We start from the raw sequence: 17503 nt of genomic DNA, 5'->3' as shown, positions 1-17503 counted from the left end.
ACGCAGATGGTGAGACTGGAGAATAATCCGAAGGCAAGCCAACGAACACCCCCTCACAGTCGTAACGGTCGATGCATCGTGGAGTCATGGCTAGAGTGAAAACCGACAAGGTTGCTCAAGCAGGCGGTAGCCCTTTGTGCCGTTTGTCGATGTAGCCGAGAGTGTGGGTGGTGGAGCCGTGATTGAGGTACCGTGCGAAGAATGCCGTGGTCGATGTCGAGTCGGGGTAGCCGGTGTCGAGGAAGTCGCCGTGGAGCCGCAGGCGCACGGAGCCGCCGAGTTAGTCGGGGGCGCAATGGTGTCGAAGCAGTGATGCGCCAGGAAGTAGATGATGTTGAGGACGCGTCGCGCCGGGGTTGCCAACCCCGGGGACACATCATAGACGAAGGCACGCATCGGTGAGCACCGGGCATGCGTAGACGGACGAAGACAAAGTTGATGAAGCGTCGCATCAGGCTTGCCAGGACCGGGGACACGTCGTGGACGAAGGCACGCGTCGGTGTTGCCAGCACCGGGCATGCGTAGACCGGGACCTGCACGAGCTGTACGCCATGTTGAAGAAGTCGGAGAGGCCAGCAGGGAAGGACTCGACGACGGTTGCGGCGCCAATCAGCGCGGGGCCAATGTCGCCCGCGGTTGTCAGAGTAGTGGTGAAGCGGTCGGGGTAGATGACGGCGATGCTGGTGACGGGCTGGTGCTGGACGAAGACGAAGGGGGTGGACGGGCGGCTGCGGAGGCTACATGGGTAGCGGCGGCGGCGACCAAAGAAGAGCGGCGGCGGCGGCTTGACGGCGGCGGCGGTGGTAGGTTAGGAGCACGGCGGCGGTGCTCGAAGTAGGCGAAAAACCCTGACAACGTGACGAAGACCGGCGCGGACGATGGCGTTCCCGCGCCAAGAAAGACGACGCGGCGCATACCAAGGGAGGTCGACGCGCGATGCCGGCGGAGTGGACCGCGGGCCGTGGTGCTACGGTCCGAAGGGGCGACGCAGCGGCGGCGGGCAGGTCGGGGCAACAGCAAGAAGACTTCGGGGTGGCGGCGGGGACCGCGGGCCACGGCACGACAGCCCGAAAGGGCGGCACGACGAAGGAGCGCGGGTCGGTGTAACCGCGGGGACGACATCGGGATGGCGGCATGGACCGCGTGCCATGCTCGCTACGGCCCGACGGGGCGACACAACGGCGGCGCGAGGGTCGTTGCAGCCATGGGGACAACCTGGAGCGGACGGCCTCGGGGCGGCGGTGGACCGCGTGCCGCGGTACTACGGCCCGGCCTGATGAGGCGACGCAGCGGCAGCCTGTTGCTCGATCAGTAGAGGGGCGTGCTGAACTCGGGACAGTCTTCACGGGGCCTGCGGAGGCGCGCGCAACCAACGGGCCAGGTCAGTCGCACGGCGTTGATGAGGCGGATCGCGGCGGCGGGCGGGTGATCAATCCGAACGCGTGCGAGGTCGGGGACGCCGCTCGGTGGAGACGGGATGGCGGCAGAGTCCGAGATGAAGCCGGCGACGGCGGGTGGCAGGGCGGCTATGATTGGCCACCGCATGGCGCGAGGCCGCTGGATCGGGTGATGCGGGAGTCCCGGTCAGAGCAGGGCGGTGACGGCCGGCGTAGATCAACGGGCGGGCCGGAGCGCGAACGACGGCGGTGAAGGGTCGCCGCATGACGCGAGGCCACCGGGTCGAGGCCACCGGCGGGGCAGACGCGCGGACGACGCGCGAGGCCGCCGGGTCGGTGAAGAAGCCGACCGATTGCGCCGGGGTTGGAGTAGAGGTGCACGGGGTCGACGGCGGCGGTGGACGACGCAAACCGATCAAGATTAGATGGGAAAACCAAAAAGAAATCACCGATCAAGATGACCGGCGGGAGAGAGAAAACCCCGAAGAAAGGGCTCGGGGAAAAGACTATATAGAGCAGCCGGTCAACACGACCGGCGGACGAACCCTAGGTACGGACGGTGCGGCCCACGGCGGCGGTCATGGAGGTCGACCACCCCAGGGACGGCGCACGGGTGCGGAAGCGGCGACGGCTAGGGTTTAGAATCCGGAAACTGATACCATGTTAGAAGGGAGAAAGGGATTTGATAAAATATATATATATATATATATATATATATATATATATATATATATATATATATATATATATATATATATGAATATATGATCTACTTGAAATACAAGACAAGTCTTTCTAATTTATCCTATATTTCTTAATACACGTTACTGAACACTCAGCCCCACTATTACAAGATTTACATCGCGTCGATTACAGCTTTTAGCCCTGTGGCGCTGGCATTTGCCCAAATGCGCACGGGATCGAGGAGAAAGTGCAGCTGGTCGATGGTGTGTTTAGCTGTTTGTCAATCAACTTCTCGTGTGTGTTTAGCTGTTAAAGCTTTTGATGCAAATTTCTGTCTAGCCTGCTACCCAAAGACTATGGTTAGAACTGAGGTTGGATAAAACCACCAAAATATTATGCGAAGCTAAATGTGGATGCGGCTTTTGACGCAGATTTGTTAGGGAATGGGCAACGGTTTAAACAACATCTGTCTGTAATACTTGTCCATGTATCTGTAGATGGCATCGTAGACACCTCCTACAATAGAATGTCTGTTTAGCTGTCTGTAGACAGTAAAACTGCCGTCCGTGTTGCTAGTTCGCCTCCGTGCAAGTTCTTCCTCCTCCCTCCGGTACTTGTATTCTCTCTATCCTCTAGTAAAACATATTCTGATTCTTAGCAATTACCTTTACTAATTCTTCCTAAGATCATGCTGCCACCAATCTGCCCATCTATCAGTTTCCCACCCACAAATTATGTAGAATAAATCCGAGGCATATCATTGATCATCTGAGGACCAAGCAATCACACGAGACACGACACCGAAATTTGTTAACGGGGTTCACCGATATGGCTACATCCCCGGGGCTGACTATGGACGCTCCTCCCCATGACACCATCACAATACCGCACACCGGCCACCCGGGGGCCGGCACACGCCGCCGGCTCCCCCTTGCGCGCCTGTGCTATTATGTTGGCATAGATTACATCGTGTGTCTACCCCCGCTATATATGAGAGGCCTATGATAGAAGTGTCCTATTAGGACACGACTCCACATCCTATGTAAACACAATACAACTCATAGTCTAACTGTAACCTACCTTGTACACAATATTCGACACAACTCTAACAAACTCCACCTTGGCGAATATTCTCCATCACCATGAATTCGTCAATGCGTCAAACTTCCATGTACATTGGACTTGAGCTTATCCCGTGAGTTCCGCTGCCACTCCAAAGACTCCATATGACTCCACCTGCAACTTGTAGTCCCTTCTTTTCTTGACCACGTCAACACTCGAGCAAAATTAAGTTCCACATTACTCTATTTTGCGCTCCCAACTTCTAGAGTATCAATCCAACGCCATCACACTGATCACTCACCTGCGTGAAAGTGAACAACTCACATATTGGGTGTCACACACAAGAGTTACCTGAACTCAACATCACCGCAACTTTCTTGACTGCCTGTCTGAAACTTGAAGGAATTTCACCGTTGCTTGTAATCACCCCGAATCAAATTCGCAGTTGTCTCACCACATGTATGACCACTAGAGCCCTGGCTAGTCTCCATGTCCCGTGCGTACCGCACGCCTCGTCGCTATTACCGCGTCGAGCCTCTGCTGTCCCGGTCAAGTCTCAATGGTCACGAACCCACAACACTCAACCCCCACTGCAGAGTACCACCGAACATCACCGACCGGTGACGAGTCTCACTCTTCCATTGGACCACTGGGCTCTAGTCCGAACTACGTGTCACTCGCTTTCCCCCTTGCTGAATAGGCTTTGACTCTCTGTCGATTTACGCCGTAGCCCCTCAATCAACACCGAGTGAAGTCTTCCAGACTCCAGCTCCACCTTCAACATGACTCCATGGTAGATGATCAGTCCACCCTCGCACCACGTCGACTTCAAGCTCTCATGTGCACCATCTTGAATCAACCCCGCGCCATAGTCTTGTCAAAGCCACACAAGCCCTCGGGCATGTGCCACGTGTTTCCACGCCCCAGAAGTCGGTCACCATCAGCATCACGCACCTATGTCGTCGTCGCCGATCCCACCACCATCTTCTGTACCAACCGACTTGCGTCGATCCGTTAGACTGTCTAGTCCAACCAAGCCGAACTTATCCGACTGCATGACACGCTCGAGGCTCCAAATCATCTCCCAAGAATTCTAGTCCATCACATGATAAATTCATCTTAGCTGACATGACTTCCCGCAACACCCTCAAGCATCCATGTTGTGCCAACAAATCCTTCACCATGTCTTCATAACCCAAGGTTTTCCGTTCCATCGAACTTCTCCACCTCAAACCTGGTACCCGTTGGCGCCATGGTCCTTTGTACGGCTGACCCTGCGAAAGAAATACATCCAAGCTTCCAGACACGATGCCCTGCAATCCAGGTGCACTTAGCAAAACACAAACTCCCTGGTACACTTCTCGTGTGCAAGCAGCAGAAACACCAGATCAAAGATTGATTGAATTTTGCTACTCACGAGAGCGCCTGTACTAGTAGTACTTGATGCTTCACCAAAAAACTTTTGGACTGTTGCTTCGATTTCTACCTACTGGGCACGAACCAATGCTAGATTTTCTTTGCCCTGCTCTGCTCGATGGCTTCGTATCATGATGGTTTTTTTCTTCCCGATTCAGGGGCTGTTTGGTTCCCAGCCACAATTTGTCAAGTCAAAATTTAGCAGCCACAGTTAGCCAAGCATGTGTTTGGTTTTTGCCACACTTTGGCTTGCCATACTTTATTGCCCCTATGGCCCACTTGTCAAAGAGATAATTTTTTTTGCCAACTTTTGCCAAAGTTTGACGTCCAATTTCTTAGCCACACTTGTGTGGCTTGCCATACTTGTGTGGCTAGCCACACTTTGGCTTGGCCACACTAGTCTCCAACCAAACAGACCCTCAATCTGCCTCCGTCCGTGTCGCACGACGACTCGACCATCTTTTGGTCCAAAACAAAACTCGTTCGATTCAATCGGATCTGCACTACAGCCCTTTCGCGCAGCGTGCCTAACGCACATCTAGCTTCACCGTGTCTGGGTCGCGTGCACCAACAAGCCTCGCCTGGGCCAGCCTGCATTGTGCGCGCCTACTTGCCTCGCACGCGCTGCACCTGCCGATCAAGATCCTTCCACCGCGATGCTTCCGATTCGCCGAGATCCCACAGATAAATCGATCGTGGTACAAGACGACTTGCATGGAAAAAACTTATCCTCGTCCGAGCGGTAGCTTCGGCCATGAAGACTAATTCTTCCAAATGTCGTCTCCACGACGAACTCAACGGCGATCTTCCTCTAAATCAACAATCCAACTCCGAACAACCTTGCTCATGATACCACTTGTTAGAATTAATCCGAGGCATACCATTGATCATCCGAGGACCAAGCAATCACACGAGGCACGACACCAAGATTTGTTAACGAGGTTCACTGATATGGCTACATCCCCGGGGCTGACTATGGGCGCTCCTCCCCTTGACACCGTCACAATACCGCACACAGGTGACCCGAGGGTCAGCACACGCCGCCGGTTCCCCCTTGCACGCCTGTGCTAACAGAATTCAGAATCACCTAATGCGTCAAAAGGAGCAGTAGCAGTGTGGTATGGTGGACAGTGCAAAAGAACTTCAGAGTGCATTCACGCAGACTGGGAGATGTGCGGCGCCGCCGGGGATTCATGAGCACATGAGAGGGGCCGCCATGGATTTGGAAAGAAGACGGTTGGAGCACATTTTTCTTTTGGGCCCACATGTACCGACGCCCATCCATACAACGGTAAAAGAGTCGTCGAGAGCGACCGAGTTTCATGAGAAACTTATAAAAAAAGAGTTTCATGAGAAACGCCCATCTGCATATTTACTGACGACCTCCTCCTTTTATTGTGCTCTCTCTCCTCCATCTCATCTGAAGTCCTAACCGTCACCTCTTCTAGACAGCTAATTGTACACCGTTGTACATGCCCTTACATGGGTAGTTAGTGTGGTATTGAGGGATTCAAATGGAAAATTCATCGTAGTAGCTAATGAGAAAATTGAGATATGCTATGATGCTTTCACAGCAGAGACCTAAGCACTGAGGTTTGGCATAAACTTGACATACACGGTTGATAGTAGTAAACTTGAGATTAACTTGGATAATGTGGATTGGTTTCAACAATGCAAGAGGGGCACTCATCATCAGCAGCTAGTGCTATTTTTGATGATTGTTAGTTTTTGTCTCAAAAGTTCACTCGTATCATATATGAACATTGTCATAAGGAATGTAATACTATAGCACATGAATTAGCTATCTCGGCTAGGTTCTCTTCTCTTAATACTTGGCTAGATTCGGCCCCGGTGGTTGTAATTCCTATGCATGTAAGAGCATCTCCAATAGAAGATGTCAAACAAGAGATGTAGAAATTTAAATCTCCAAAAAATATTTTTTACATCTTAAAAAAAGAGGAAACTCTAACAAAAAATGCAATTGGTGATGTAATACAGTGCAACTCCAACAAATGATGCAAATGGAGATGTAAACTAGTTATGCCGCCGGTGACCACCAAGCACGGCGGAGTGCCTTGGGTTTGCTCTATGGGCGACGGTTTGCAGCGATGTTTGGCTCTACGGATAGCTGGGAGCGAGGCGCGTCCTTCGGGGCAAACGCGATGAGTTGGGGTGGCCGAAACTTGACGGGAGTGAGCTCGACGCGGCGGCCGGAGCACGGCTTGCTCGGGCGCGAGGTTGCAAGGCACGGGGAGGCCGAATGAAAGGTGCTGCAGGCTCCTGGGAACTTCAGGAGTTCAAGTGCATGCTCGGATGCGGCAGCCGTGAGCTCTACCAATGATGGCAACAAGGCCAGCGCGACAAGCTAACGGGTGCGTCGCAACGTGATTCGAGGCGGTGAGAGGACGAGGAGCGTCGGAGGGGCGGAGGAGCGGCGAACCGGGATGGCGATGGCGCGAATCGGGGCGGAAGAGTAGCGACAATTCAAGGCGGAGAGCGGCGGAGTAGGGGGGTGGCGCACGGTGGGATCTGGCGCGGCCGGGCAGCGGCATGTCAGACGGCCCCCACCCCTGGTTGCTCTGGCGATCGCCGGAGAGGTGGAAGAGAGTGAACTCGGGAGGGAAGTTGTTTTTGCGCTGCTTGATAACCCACAGTATAGGGGAACGCAACAGTTTTCGAGGGTAGAGTATTCAACCCAAATTTATAGATTCGACACAAGGGGAGCCAAACAATATTTGCAAGTATTGGCAGATGAGTTGTCAATTCAACCACACCTGGAGATTAATTATATGCAGCAAAGTGATCAGTAGCAAAGTAATATGATAGTTTTGATAGTAGTGACAACAGCAATAGTAACGGTAACAGTGATAGCAGTATTTTTGTAGCAAGTGCAATAATAATGTTAGCAGTAGTAACTTAGGAAGAACAATATAGGATAAATTCATAGGCATTGGATCGATGATTTGTTGAATGATATTCATCACGTAATTGTTCCTGGAGAACGGGGTTCCTGGAGAACGGGGTTGTCAGGACCCCGACTCAATGCCACACCGATCTAGCATGTAACACTTCATATCTATTTACGGCCTCATGCATGGTATTCCCACGGGTGTCGCCTTACCTTGCCCGGGACCGTTTGCGCCTTTTGGCACGCATATATGAGAGTGTCGCTAGTATCCATATGACAAGGAGCCCGGGCTGACATGGCTAGTCGTGAACCCAAAGTGGCGCTAACTTACAGGGACAGGCATACATGACCCAGCAACGAACATGTCAGTCATCAATGAGTGAATCCAGCCTGTAGCAACTGGGCTAGCAGGACTCCGGTAAACCGGGTTGTAGCAGGCTAACAGGACTCCGGTAGTCATTGCGTGACATTTCCCCGTAGGGACAGACACATGAACGAAGAAGGACACATGCCGGCCAACCTAAGTGTTCCGGAGCAGTAGCAAGCTACCAGGGCTCAGTGGAAGCACTAGGAGACATTTCCCGGTAAGAGAGGCTACCAAGGATAAACAACTAGATAGTTAGATCCCACACATACCAAGCATTTCAATCATACACACAATATGGTCGATATGTGCAAATACAACATGGCATCGCAACATGACTCTACAACTCAAGTACTTTATTTAAAGGCTCAGAGAGCCATACATATCATACACACAAGTACGAGTCACATGACCCAGCATTCAAGTCATTCAAACATACAAGCCAACAACGGAAGTAACATGTCTGAGTACAGACATCTAGAAATAAAAGAGGCTTGAGGAAGCCTGGCTATTCTACATGGTCCATCGTGAGTTCAGGATCACCACCTGGGATTCATCCTACTCGTCGACATCAATGTCTATGAAGAACCCATCAGAAAGGGTTGCAATGTCGTCTGTAAAACGTAAATTAAGCAAACATGAGTGCAAAGGTACTCAGCAAGACTTACATCAGATCCTACATACATGCACATTATCAAGAAGCGCTGGTGGGGTTATTACAGCAAGCCAGCTTCGAATCTTGGCTAAGCTATCTTACAAGACACCAACTTGTAATTGTTTTGCGCACTCAAGTCCACTACACACCACTTCAATACACTATTGAGGATCCACATCCGTCATCCTACGGAAGAGACATCCTCGACACTCACGCTTATCTTGAGGTTTTTAGTAGTATCCATTTACTTGTCTATGAGCTATATAGGCAACCAAGTAGTCCTTTACCGGAGACGCAGCTATTCGAACAGATGATGTTAACCCTGCAGGGGTGTACTTCTTCATACATGTTTCCACCACTTAGCGTCTGCACACGACATGTGCTCGGCAGACTTCAAGCGAAAGCCGATGTGGGTGTAGACCACGGCCTACCTAAACACCTAAGTCTCTAGTCCAGGCTTATCACCTATTCAGGTTCCATCTGCAGGGAGTCCGACCGAGGTTTCCACATAAGGCCCCGAACGATGTGTGCAGGGTTCTCGAGATACCAAACGGGCATCCGGTACACCGTGCCACGTACCTACCGTGTCACAGCCCACCCCGAGTGTTGCGGATATAACTACAGGGTGTAAACCGCCCAGGAGGGGCCGGTTCACGCTCAACCATACTGAAGGCCATCAAGACAAAGAAGATGGCACTTTACTGATAAATCTTAGAGGCCTAGAGCCCAAAGGCGGATTAGGGCCCATATTGGTAAACCGCTATAGTTGTATAACTTGTATTGTAAGTTAGGGAAGCAGAGACCGAGCCGGACACTTGTATGAGCCGGCCTCGGGACTCTGTAAACCGGCCGGGCGTCAACCTGTGTATATATAGGGACAACCCGGTGGCGGTTCAGGGACAAGAAACAACAATTCGAAAGCCAGGCATAGCGTGTTTGCTCCCTGGCAATCGAAACCCCAATAATTCCATCACAACTAGACGTAGGCTTTTACCTTCATCGTAAGGGGCCGAACTAGTATAAAACTCTCGTGTCCTTTGTCCGGTTTAACCCCTTTAAGCTAACCCATCGCGATGGCTCCACGACTAAGTCCTTTCACGAGGACATCTGACGTGTTAATTCCACGATAGTTGGCGCCCACTATGGGGCTATCGCACGATGGTTTCGAGTTCTTGAAGGGCAACTTTTAAGGACTCAAAAGGTACGCGGTTGGCCGGATGACCAAGAGTCGTCGCGGCAAGCTCTACATTGATGAAGCAAGATGGGGCCCCGAGGCCGGCCCAATTGAGTACGAGTACCGGGTCCCCTTTGGCGGAATTCACGTTTTCATCGGCAAGATCGGCGAACCGGGCCCTGAGCCAGACATCTTCACCGACCTCGTCGAAACGGCTCAGCATGCGAGTCCTGCCCGGATTCAGCCCGCCATGAAACGTGTGTTCGTAGGATGTGTTCATGGGATTGAATCTGAACCGGCATCCGAAGGTGAGACGGCCGTTTATTCCGATGGCGAGTCATCCACCGGCGAAGCCAAATCTCTATATCAAGTTTAGGACGGCTTGTTCGAAGGGTATTCTGATGGCACTAGTATTCCGGAATTTCTTGAACCGCCAAACCGGGTCACAATCTTCATGGCCGATACACAGCCAACTTTGCGAAACTCCACTGGAGCGGCATTGGGATCCGGATCAGCAGCCGGGACAGGAGGCTCCGCACGCCGGCCAGCTCAAGTTCTGTCTGGTTTGTTGGATGCCTGGACGACGTTATTGGCCACAGCAGTTACCCCGGAGACTCAATATCGACATAATGCGGAGGTCACTAAACTACGGGACCAGATAACTCAGGCCAAGGAGGACTTGGCGGCTGAGGAAACCAGGATGGCTGAGGAACGGGCCGCTTTAGATGCCCAGTCACAGAAGATTCAGGCCGAAAATTATCGACTTTTGCTGGATCAGAACGCCTCGAATGACGTATTGAGGAGGAGACATCAGTCTCGCTTACCGGTGGATTATAATGCAATGAATCTCTTCAATACGCCAGGGGCAGGAACCAGTAACCCGGCGGCAGTAAACCGGGCTACCGTGCCAAGGACCGGAGCACCGGATCAACCTCAGGTGATGGGTCCACCTCGACGAACAGACAACCCGCCGCAATATACAACACCCCCGCCAGGTCACTTCTCCACTCCTTTGGACAACATGATAGCTGCAACATCCCGGCTGGCTGCTATTCCGATGGAGGGTGAATCACTAGCGGCAGTTGAGACGTGGCGGGCCAGGGATCTTGTCGGTGTCAAAACCGGCGGATCTCGGGTAGGGGGTCCCGAGCTGTGCGTCTAGGCGGATGGTAACAGGAGACAAGGGACACGATGTTTTTACCCAGGTTCGGGCCCTCTCGATGGAGGTAAAACCCTACTCCTGCTTGATTAATATTGATGATATGGGTAGTACAAGAGTGGATCTACCACGAGATCAGAGAGGCTAAACCCTAGAAGCTAGCCTATGGTATGATTGTTGTTCGTCCTACGGACTAAAACTCTCCGGTTTATATAGACACGAAGAGGGCTAGAGTTACATAGAGTCGGTTACAATTGGAGGAGATCTACATATCGTATCACCAAGCTTGCCTTCCACGCCAAGGAAAGTCCTATCCGGACATGGGACGGAGTCTTCAATCTTGTATCTTCATAGTCCAGGAGTCCGGCCAAAGGTCATAGTCCGGCCATCCGGACACCCCCTAATCCAGGACTCCCTCAGTAGCCCCTGAACCAGACTTCAATGACAACGAGTCCGGCGCGCAAATTGTCTTTGGCATTGCAAGGCGGGTTCCTCCTCCGAATACTTCATAGAAGATGTTGAACACAAGGATAGTGTCCGGCTCTGCAAAATAAGTTCCACATGCCACCATAGAGAGAATAATATTTGCACAAATCTAATCTGCTGAGTACTCCGCAGCGTGACATCACGCCACGGCCAGGCCTTTATTCGAATCATTTTACTGTTCCACCTCAGTGCGTTTAGCGAGGCAATTTCCTTGGCACGTCTTGTCAAAGCAGAGATCGTGTCCCCTTTTTCCGGGATTCTCATCAATACGGGCGTGGGTAACCCAACCGCGCCATCAACCGCGGCACTTGGGAGATAAGCGAGTTTTATTAGACTGGTGGGGGCTCATAGTCTTGGCCACCCATATAAGGGGATAAGGATCTACCCTTTCCATTTACGCCTTATTCCTCCTTTGCTTATCCATCCCTGCGCACTCGAGCTCCAACGCCCAAGCCCGCACTTCCCACCTCAACCTTCTCCAATCATGTCCGGAGCGGGAGGTAGATGGATGGCCTCCTCCATCATGGAGGGGCAAATCAAAAAGCTGAGGAAGGCCGGATACCTGTCTGACGACATCGCGCACCGGCTTCCAGATGTGGGGCAACTCATCCCCACCCCCAGGCCCCATGAGAGGGTTGTTTTTCTTCCCCATTTCCTCCGCGGACTGGGTTTTCCTCTTCACCCGTTCGTCCGGGGGCTCATGTTCTACTATGGCTTGGACTTCCACGATCTGGCCCCGAACTTCATCCTCAACATCTCGGCGTTTATCGTCATGTGCGAGGCCTTCCTCTGCATCCAACCCCACTTCGGCTTATGGCTGAAGACTTTTAATGTCAAGGCGAAAGTAGTGGGCGGCCGCCAAGTGGAGTGCGGAGGTGCCATGGTGGGCCGGATGGCCAACGTCCTATGGCTCGAGGGCTCCTTTGTGGAGACAATAAAAGGGTGGCAATCGGGGTGGTTCTACATCACCGAGCCGCGCGACCCCAAATGGGAAGCGGCCCCCGAATTCTGATCTGGCTTTCCCACATGGCTCACCTCCTAGAAAGAGACGGGCCTAACGTGGGGAGATTCAGAAGAGCTGACCGGACTCCAAACCCGCATCAAAAAGCTGGTGAACAAGAATCTCAAGCTCGTCAACGTAGTCCAGGTCATGCTTATCCGCCGGGTCCTCCCATGCCAACAACGGGTGAGGGAGTCCTGGATTAGGGGGTGTTCGGATGGCCGGACTAAGACCTTTGGCCGGACTTCCGGACTATGAAGATACAAGATTGAAGACTCCGTCCCGTGTCCGGATGGGACTTTCCTTTGCGTGGAAGGCAAGCTTGGCGATACGATATGAAGATCTCCTCCCATTGTAACCGACTCTGTGTAACCCTAGCCCTCTCCGGTGTCTATATAAACCGGAGAGGTTTAGTCCGTAGGACGAACAACAGTCATACCATAGGCTAGCTTCTAGGGTTTAGCCACTCCGATCTCGTGGTAGATCTACTCTTGTACTACCCATATCATCAATATTAAACAAGCAGGAGTAGGGTTTTACCTCCATCGAGAGGGCCCGAACCTGGGTAAAAACATCGTGTCCCTTGTCTCCTGTTACCATCCGCCTAGACGCACAGTTTGGGACCCCCTACCCGAGATCAGCCGGTTTTGACACCGACATTGGTGCTTTCATTGAGAGTTCTTCTGTGTCGTCGCCTTTAGGCCCGATGGCTTCTTCGCTCATCAATCGCGATGCTGTCCGGGATGAGACTTTTTGCCCCGGACAGATCTTCGTATTCGGCGGCTTCGCTCTGCGGGCCGACTCGTTCAGCCATCTGGAGTAGATCGAAAGCTACGCCCCTGGCCATCAGGTCAGGTTTGGAAGCTTAAACTACACGACCGACATCCGCGGGGACTTGATCTTCGACGGGATCGAGCCACGACCAGGCGCGCCGCACTGTCACGATGGGCATGATTTAGCTCTGTCATTGGACAACACCCAGAGCGTCGCTCAGGTGTCCGCTCCGACCATTAGCTCGGAGCCCACTGCGCCAGTCGGGGACGGACGGTTGGATGCCGCCCCTGAAACTGCAACCTCTACGGCGATAGAGCCGGATACCAGCCTAGTCCCTCGCAAGGCCCGTGACTCCAAGGTGCCGGACTCCGATCCGGACTCCGTAAATCCCGCACCTCTTCCGATTAAGCCCGATTGGGCTCCGGTCATGGAGTTCACCGCCGTGGACGTCTTTCAGCACTCGCCTTTCGGCAATATCCTGAATTCATTAAAGTCTCTCTCTTTGTCAGCAGAGCCCTGGCCGAACTACGGCCAACACGGTTGGGATGCGGATGACGAAGAAATTTGAAGCCCACCCACCACCCACTTTGTAGCCACTGTCGACGATTTAACCGACATGCTCGACTTTGACTCCGAAGACATCGACGGCATGGACGCCGATGAAGGAGACGGTCAAGAACCAGCACCTATAGGGAACTGGAAAGCCACCTCATCATATGACATATACATGGTGGACACCCCTAAAGCGGGGGATGGCGAGGAGAAAACGGAGGATGACCCCTCCAAGAAGCAACCCAAGCGCCGACGTAAGCGGCACCGCTCTAAGTCCCGCCAAAGCAAAAACGGCGACTCCGGCACCGGAGATAACAACACGCCGGAGGTGCTGAAGACAACCCCCTCCAGCACGATTCAGTGCAAGAGGACGAAGGAGCCAGCCCTCATGAGAGAGCGGCCGACAAAGAGGATGAGGACGACAATTACATGCCTCCCTCTGAAGACGAGGCAAGCCTCGACGACGACGAATTCGTTGTGCCAGAGGATCCCGTCGAACAAGAGCGTTTCAAACGTAGACTCGTAGCCATGGCAAGCAGCCTCAAGAAGAAACAGCAGCAGCTTAGAGCTGACCAAGACTTGCTAGCCGACAGATGGACCGAAGTCCTGGCGGCCGAAGAGTATAAACTAGAACGCCCATCCAAGAGCTACCCAAAGCGCAGGCTGCTACCCCAACTTGAGGAGGAAGCAACTAAACCTACATCACCAGCGTACGATGCGCCCGATCGGCCACCCCGTGGCCGCGATAGAGAGGCCTTCAGGCCCTCAACCCAAGCCGCACCCTGACACCGCTCAAAACATACCAGAGTACGGGGAGACGCAACAGACCTGCGAGACATCTTGGAGAATAAGGCAAGGCAAACAAGATCGATCTACGGATCGCATGGGCGCCCCGCTTCACGTGACGCTAGCCGTCATGTCGGACATAATAAGTATGGCCCGGCCGAACACAACAGACCAAGCTCGTCCGAGCTGCGTCGTGACATAGCCCAGTACAGGGGCGCCGCACACCCACTATGCTTCACAGAAGAAGTAATGGATCATCAAATCCCCGAGGGTTTCAAACCCGTAAACATTGAATCATACGATGGCACAACAGATCCTGCGGTATGGATCGAGGATTATCTCCTTCATATCCACATGGCCCGTGGTGATGATCTACACGCCATCAAATACCTCCCGCTCAAGCTTAAAGGACCAGCTCGACATTGGCTGAACAGCCTGCCAGCAGAGTCAATTAGTTGTTGGGAGGACCTGGAATCCGCATTCCTTGACAACTTCTAGGGCATGTATGTGCGACCACCAGACGCCGATGACCTAAGCCACATAATCCAGCAGCAAGAGGAATCGGCCAGACAATTCTGGACACGGTTCCTAACCAAGAAAAACCAAATAGTCGATTGTCCGGACGCCGAGGCCCTTGCAGCCTTCAGGCACAACATCCAAGACGAATGGCTTGCCCGACACCTAGGACAGGAAAAGCCGAAATCTATGGCAGCCCTCACAACACTCATGACCCGCTTCTGTGCGGGAGAAGACAACTGGCTAGCTCGTAGCAACAACATAACCAAGAGCCCCGACAATTCGGATACCAAGGATAACAACGGCAGGTCACGTCCCAACAAGCATAAGCGCCGCATTAACAGTGACAATACTGAAGATACGGAAGTCAACGCCGGATTCAGAGGCTCTAAATCGGGTCAGCGGAAGAAGCCATTCAAAAGAAACCCCCAGGGCCCATCCAGCTTAGACCGGATACTCGATCGCTTGTGCCAGATACACGGCATCCCCGAACAGCCAGCCAATCACACCAACAGGGATAGTTGGGTGTTCAAGCAGGTAGGCAAGTTAAGTGCCGAGACCAGAGACAAGGGGCTACATAGCGATGACGAGGAGGGGCCCCGGCCGCCGAACAACAAAGGACAGAAGGGATTCCCCTCGCAAGTTCGGACGGTGAACATGATATACGCAACCCACATCCCCAAAAAAGAGCGGAAGCGTGCTCTTAAGGACGTCTATGCGCTGGAGCCAGTTGCCCCAAAGTTCAACCCATGGTCCTCCTGCCCGATCACCTTCGATCGAAGGGACCATCCCACTAGCATCCGTCACGGCGGATTCGCCGCACTGGTCCTAGACCCAATTATCGACGGATTTCACCTTACCAGAGTCCTAATGGACGGCGGCAGTAGCCTGAACCTGCTTTACCAGGACACAGTGCGAAAAATGGGCATCGATCCTTCAAGGATTAAACCCACAAAGACAACCTTCAAAGGTGTCATACCAGGTGTAGAGGCCAGCTGTACAGGCTCGGTTACACTCGAAGTGGTCTTCGGATCCCCGGACAACTTCCGGAGCGAAGAGTTAATCTTCGACATAGTCCCATTCCGCAGCGGCTATCACGCCCTGCTTGGACGAACCGCATTTGCAAAATTCAATGCGGTGCCGCACTACGCATATCTCAAGCTCAAGATGCCAGGACCTCACGGAGTCATCACGGTAAACGGAAACACCGAACGCTCTCTCCGAACAGAGGAGCACACGGCGGCCCTGGCGGCGGAACTACAGAGTAGCCTCTCAAGGCAGTTCTCCAATCCAGGCGTCAAACGTCCGGACAACGTCAAGCGAGCCCGAAGTAACCTAAAACAAATCTGGCTGGCACGTTCCGAGCAAGCATAGCAGTGCGGCCCCAACCCCAGCCCCCGCCAAACAGCGATACTGGTACCACGCATACATAATTACGCCTTAGAGATACCATGGGCATAAGGGGAGGGGCACAACACCGGCACGCCCAGAATGCGGCTCAACCGCACTCAGGGGCTCCCTATTTCGCCCTTTTCCTTTTTACACACTTTCAGGACCCAACTATTCAGAAGGCCTATCCGGCAATACACTCGCCGAACCCACGATGCAATAGCCAGGGAGGGAGCAAGCCACGTCAAAAGTCCAGGTGATCTCTATAACGAGTTTAATACCTGTTTTACTTACAATCCCGCAGCTTGCCTCTGGAGGGGAATATGTCAAATACTCCCATCTCTTGCTTACCGCACTTCTTGTATCGTTCTGCTTTCGCAGCAGCCCTTTTTTAATAAACAATATATAGCTCTTACCTATTATTGTACTTATCTATTTTTATATACAAATATGTTCAGTCATGACATTCTGCAACCATACACTTTGGTGCGGACAATACACCAGGGGCTTACAACACCCCATAACATGGTGTGAGAAGACCGAACACTCTCACGAGTGCGGCACCCCGAACTTATAGCACTATATGCATCGGCTCCGAATCATGTCTTTGGTCAATAGTTGGGTTTGCCCGGCTCCCATGTTTTGGTACCTTACGTTCCACATTGTTGGCTAAGGTAGCGCTGGGAGAACTACTGTGATTGTGCCCCAGTTGAGTTGGGTTAACACCTCAGTAGAGAAAGCTAAAACTGACTGTCATGATAGTGCGAGAGACCGGTCGCTATTCGCGAGGTTTCTTCGAGTCCTTAAAGACTTATGCTGCTTCGAGCGAGGAACCAGACTTATCCAGCCTAGGCGTGGATAGCGCCCCGAACTCGGTCTTCCGAATACTAGGGGCTTCGCCGAAATTTAAAATTATAGAATTCTATGGCTAAGTGAGAGTGATAAAGCATTATAAGTCCGACGGCCGGGTTCGCTGTGCTGAACGCCTCTCTAGATGGACCCAAGAATGGGAACAAGAGTGCTCAGGTTTATCCCGAATACCCTAGCACTCGTGGCATGGGGGCAGAAGCCGACGACTTGCATCTCTCAGATTTGATAAACGGCCGCACAAAAGGTAATATTTTAAATTAACAAGCGTTGCTTAACGCATATGAACAAAGCTTCAGCGTACAGGATAACAA

This window comes from Triticum aestivum, chromosome 2B, assembly GCF_018294505.1.
Source record: "Triticum aestivum cultivar Chinese Spring chromosome 2B, IWGSC CS RefSeq v2.1, whole genome shotgun sequence".
NCBI lineage: Eukaryota > Viridiplantae > Streptophyta > Magnoliopsida > Poales > Poaceae > Triticum > Triticum aestivum.
Note: the sequence above shows the minus strand (reverse complement) of the source record.